Source organism: Perca flavescens, chromosome 16 (assembly GCF_004354835.1).
Source record: "Perca flavescens isolate YP-PL-M2 chromosome 16, PFLA_1.0, whole genome shotgun sequence".
Taxonomy (NCBI): Eukaryota; Metazoa; Chordata; class Actinopteri; order Perciformes; family Percidae; genus Perca; species Perca flavescens.
In genome coordinates this window covers 27,778,661-27,785,037 of record NC_041346.1, presented here as the reverse complement: position 1 = coordinate 27,785,037, position 6,377 = coordinate 27,778,661, and positions in this window count along the sequence as shown.

Sequence of the window (6,377 nt, the reverse complement as noted above, 5' to 3'; positions counted from 1 at the left end):
AGCAGAAGCCACATTTCCTGTCAGCAATAATCAAATGCTGTCAACTTGTGAAGTGAATGCAACAGTTTTTTTTCCCTCAAATGTGTCCGTTTGATCATTTCGTGGTTTGCCATGATGGGCAGCAACATGCACGGGCAAATTGTGGCTTCAGGGATGAGCTAGTTGTTTCACCAGAGGATGCAGACGATCTGTTCTGTTACCGTGGCTTTATTTGGGGGAAGATGCACCAACATAAAGCTCTAAATATTACAACACTTTTAAGTGTGTTTTGCCTTTTTTAACATTAGAACAAAATCAGTTACTGACACACTTGATTTAACCGTTAAAGAGTAACAATGAGATGAGGGGAAAAACATAATTTTTGTCTCAATGTTTCAGAGATAACGAGGAATTTGAGTTTGGATTTTTCCCCAAAACAAAAAGAAATCTTTAGGAAAAAGGGGGAAGTTCTCTGCGCTTCTGCAGACCACAACAATCCGGTGCAGCCAAGGCAGGACACAACAGCACAAAAAATAATAAAAAAAATTTGCCGGTGCAACACAGATGTCTTCTTACTTGATGGTTTTATGTATGTATGATTACATCGAAGATGTAATCATACATTGAAACGTTAGTCACTGTTATGCACCTTAAGAAATTAAACCATCAAGTAAGAAGACATCTGTGTTGCACCGGCACATTTTTTTTATTAAAAAGAAATCTTTATTAGTGTGCCGACAAATTTATTCAAACAATACAGCAAAGATTCTGTATTTTATCACTATACTACACTATATATACCTTATTTACAATTCCACCGTGTGCACCAAACTCCAGCCATCTACTTGGTGTTTTTAGAAACACAGTAAAGAAGCCTGTACTCCCACTGTGCAGCAAGAGATTTAAGTCATGAGAGATTTGATCAAGACGGCTACATTTGTTGCATGCATAATTGTGAAGTGCAGACCTTCAGGCTACAGCTGGGACTTGAATAGCAGCTCTGCTGCTTTGGTATGGTTACGAAGATTTAATCTACCTTCGTACCTGCAGAGTGTCCGTGCACATTATGGAACGAGGCAGACATGTGCCCAGCTTGACCACGGCTCCTGAAATGCTACTAAACCTTTCTATTTCTTCTTTATTAGTAAAGGGAATTACTTCTTCATACTCCTGTGTATTGTGTGAATAATTGTCAACTTGTCTTAAAACTATAGTGCGTAGTTTCTGTCTTCCCTGTGAGGAATTCTAAGTAATGACAACAAAAGTCTCTGCAAATCCACATGATACAAACCTTCCGTGATCGCACACCACGTCTTCATTGGCTTTGTAGCCACTCATTTGGCATCGGCGTGAATGTAACAGACGTTCATTATTATAAAAAAGTTAAGCACTAATGCTTTAAATGAACACTGAGGTTGATCAACATGTGTAGGGTTTTGTGTAAAAGTCTTGGATGGATTCATAAAATGTTGTACAGACATTCATGTTGCCCACAGGATAACTTGTAAACTCTTAAAGGTCCCATGGCATGAAAATGTCACTTTATGAGTTCTTTTTAACATTAATATGAGTTCCCCCCCAGCCTGCCTCTGGTCCCCCAGTAGCTAGAAATGGTGATAGGTGTAAACCGAGCACTGGGTATCCTGCTCTGCCTTTGAGAAAATGAAAGCTCAGATGGGCTGATCTGGAATCTTCTCCTTATGAGGTCATAAGGAGCAAGGTTACCTCCCCTTTCTCTGCTTTGCCCGCCCAGAGAATTTGGCCCGCCCATGAGAGAGAGAGAGACATCATGGCTTTCAAACGAGCAAAGTGGCAGTTGTCAAGACCACAGTATTAGGGGACCACTAAGGTCTATATAAAAGAGACTTCAGATACAGTATTAGGAGACCACTAAGGTCTATATATAAGAGACTTCAGATACATTATTAGGAGACCACTAAGGTCTATATATAAGAGACTTCAGATACAGTATTAGGGGACCACTAAGGTCTATATAAAAGAGACTTCAGATACAGTATTAGGGGACCACTAAGGTCTATATAAAAGCGACTTCAGATACATTATTAGGAGACCACTAAGGTCTATATAAAAGAGACTTCAGATACAGTATTAGGGGACCACTAAGGTCTATATAAAAGAGACTTCAGATACAGTATTAGGGGACCACTAAGGCCACGCCTCTTCAGGAGACTAGCGGCAGGTCCTGAGTGTATTGATTCCAACATGAGAAGTGAATGTGGACACAGATTACTTTCACACATAGATTATTTTGCCCCATAGTCACCAAAGTAAATATTAGACCCATTTCTCACAAACCACATATCTCCGGAACATTCTGACACTAAAACGGCAATTTTCAGACATACACATCAGGAGAAAATTACCTTTGTTCTAGACCTGTTGAGATCTGGAACCAGGATAAGCTAACTATAACGTTCGCCGCAACTAAACTGATTTTCTAAGCTAAATACAGCTTTTAGCTGTGTAAATAGAAAATATTAACCCATCCACACAATACAACGTTCACTACACTTTTAAACGAGGTCTGCGCCCATTTAGGAGACTGGAAGTGTGTACCATTTTATACCGTTGGCGCTGGCTAAAATTCACTTTATGGTCAGAAAAAGTACATTATTATTTTAAATATTAACCTTAGCTTTAATCTTTAACTAGATATCATCTTTGATTATACCTGCTAAACATGAGCAAGTTCAGCATTGCTATTCTGAGCATGTTGGTAGGGGCGATTCCAGGATTTTTTAAGTGCGGTGGCACAGGGGGAGAACAAATAGTCAGTCGGGATCAGAATACAGCATAGAAAATCTGCTTAGAAATAAAGGAAATATTAGCTAGGATAATGTTGCTAATAATTTAGCTAAAACATCACATTCAATATTAGTTACACTTGTCATCATATTTCAGGGAGGAGCCACTGCCCCCCTCCTAGCCCCGCCCCTGCATGTTGGCACGCAGATGTTAGCATTTAGCTGCCGAAGTACAAGCTCACAGGGCGGCTAGCATTGCTGTAGTCGACTCTTAGTGTTTTGATGAAATGCTGCTCCTTCTAAAATATGAAATACGTATCATTCTGTTACAGATTACAGATTTTTTATATTTAGTGTAAAATCTTGTGTTGTACACTAAAGCGATTTTAAAAAAAATGGCAGTATGAAATGTACAAACTGGCGTCAATTCATGTGAACACAATTGTAGGCTACAGATTAAAATCAATGACCGAGTCAGACTCCCAACATAAAACTGTACAAGCACTGAGCGTTATTCTGCCTGTAAGAGAGAAGAAGTACAGAGATTTCACCGTCCACTTAACTGCCCAACATTGTGCCACAGACGAAGAGGCACTCCTTTTAAAAGCTCTGAGAGAAGCTAATATGATTATCCATGATTTATTTCAGCTCTAACACACCTACTGCTGTACCCGCACCTCTGTAATACATCTGCCGGTCATGTCTGAGTGCAGGAACCATCTACAGTACTTGTGCAACTGCTTGAAAACAGTGCGTTAATTGAGGCTGACTGCTGACTGCAGACAAGCTGTGATGTGTAATGGAAGTGTGGTCTGCAATGTGCATGCCTGAAGACATTTTCACTGTGGAGAAGCACACTCATTATCTTTTGACAAGAACGTTGTTAAGAGGAAAGCTTGACCTCAACTTCTCGCCTCTGGTCCAAACCAGGCTGCTGAGACAGACGCCACCTCTCCTGTTGACTGATCCTGCACTCTTTTCGCTGACAGTATGGAGAGAAAACATTAAATTATATATGCATCATTTCCTCTTTATCGTAAGCACATTTTATTCCCTATTTTTAAGGGTCTTGAAGGTGGCCAACCCCAAATTATCTGTATAATCTACATGACCGGTCACTTTTAACTTCATCATCTAGTGTAGGTACGAGCTGTTATATGGCTGTGTCAGAGCGTTAAACATCATGAGATCAGGCAGTAGCTGCTGAATGCGAATATTTTAATGCCTCACTTAGTTAACGGCTGAGTGCTCTTCTCCTTTCTCATTCGTTGCCCTCTTTTCCCTCCCTGTCTTTTCTCCGATGCAAATGTCAGGGTGGTATCATTGTGGACAATGTGGCAACCTGACAGATTGGTATGTGTGTGTGTGTGTGTGTGTGTGTGTGTATTGGAGGGTTCAGAGAGAGAGAAAGGTGGGGTCAGTAAGAAAGGAAATGTTCTGAAATGGCAGACACTTTCAGCCTGTGAGTCACATCTCAATGTAACACACACAGACACACACACACACAAACACACACACACACACACACACACACACACAAATATATCGTCGCTGTAGGGCAGAAACCTTCGTATCTCCATATTTCATCATTTTATTTTTAAGATTATTTTTGGGGGGTTTTTTGTTTATTTGTATCATGTTATTATACAGTGATAGTGACAGACAGGAAAGGGAGGAGAGCGCCGCAAGTCGGATTCAAACCCAGGCCGTTGCCAAGTACTCAGCCTACAATGGGGCGCACACTCACACAATGAGCTAAAGGTCGCCCCATCATTTGTTTTTTTTTCCATAAATCATGCGATTGGTCCCCCTGTCTGTCTGTCTGTCTGTGGGTTTTACAAAAATGTAAACAGTGATGAAGGTGATTTTAAGGTGACTGCATCTGAGAAAAATGGCAAATCTTTGTGAAAACAAAATTTTTGGACATACAAGGTATTTGCCTGACAGTGACAATATAAAGCCAAGAGACGGTTAAGCCGCCTAGACATGATAAGCGATTTGCTCCGCTAGGAACAGGTGCAGAGCAAAGCGCAGAGAGCAAGGCACAGCCAAGGGGGTAAGCTTCGCTTCAGAACTCAAACCTCTTATGGATCCATTTTGTTGCTACCTGGCCATCCCCTCCCGTTAGCATCCCACTTGACAGCGAATAACTTTACATCTGAAGTGTTTAAAGACTCTATTTGTCCATTGTTTAGTTCTAAAGAAACACAACAATGTATAAAAGGCTCCATTTCCTTGTACCTCACGTTATGGCTCCGTAGCAGACGTTTTTATAAAAATAGGCTAACGATTGTGTCACATAGTAGAGGAATTACCGTATAGTACAGGATAAGATTGCAGGCAGTTTCGATTTACATGAGCGGTTTAGGATTAATTACTAATGTTAACTAGCATGTTAGTTAGCAATAATTAGCCTGTGCCTATGTTATCTCCTTACATATACCTACACTCTCCGTCTCTGTAAGATTGGGAATGATTGAGATTTCTCTTGGCACAGCTACCAGAAGACTTACAACTTTCAGACACGTTGCTCTTGTCACATGAAATTACATTTTAAAGTAGATAACAAATACGACATTCTCGGCTATAAAAGACTGTAATTCATAGGCCTATCTAATGTCAGCCAAGAATTAGAGTCAGGGTCATTCGTTTCTCTGCCTCACTGTCACATGTGTGACACACACACACACACACACACACACACAGCTGACTATTGACCCCGAGCCATTGATGCCTTTACAGTAGATCAATGAGCTCTGCAGCAGGACATCACTCTTCTATCTGATTCTCAAAGTCAGAGGACACAAACTGCTTTACACACGACAGCGTATCAATATCAGCCTCTGTTCACCCTCCAATCCTCAATCAGCAGATCGAATGTGCAGCAGATCAATTCCATTTACTTAAGTACTGTACTTGAGCATAAAGTCGAGGTACTTTAACTGTACTTCACTTGATATTCCCACTGCATTAATGTGTATGTTGCATTTTACTGCTGTAGATGTTTAAGGTTTTGCTCATTTTAACTTTTATATACTGTTGGGTAGTTTAATCTACAGCAATGCATCATGGTCTATAAGATCATCATATGTTTGTAGCGTTGCTGTCCTGCGAGAACCACGTATCTCTAAAAGTTTAAAAAAATTTCACGGCGTCAGAAAAACAGCCCTGTTTTCAGCTTTGTGACGATGCATTTTCCAGCTGATCAGAGAGGCTTTTTAAAGACTTTACTGTATTTAGCTTAAGAAGGAGAACACATCTGGAGATACATTTCACTGGACAAGAAGGGGATGAAAACATCTGAAAAGTAGCTAAAGCTGTCAGACAAATGTAGTGGAGTACAAAGTAGAATATTTACCTCTGAGATGTAGCGGAGTACAGGTATAAAGTTGCATAAAATAGAAATACTAAGTACAAGTACACTTGAGTAAATGTACTTGGTTACATTCACCCACAGCACCCGTTTTTGTCAGCAATAAAGATATGTGTATGGTGTTCATTGAGCTGTAGTGTGGTTCTTCCAGTGCCTTCCACCATCAAAAATGTAGTGTTTGAAGCCCCCACGTCACTAGGATTAGGCAATGGTTATGGTTATGGTTAGGGTTAGGGTTAGAGTTAGGTGCCTTGAAGTCA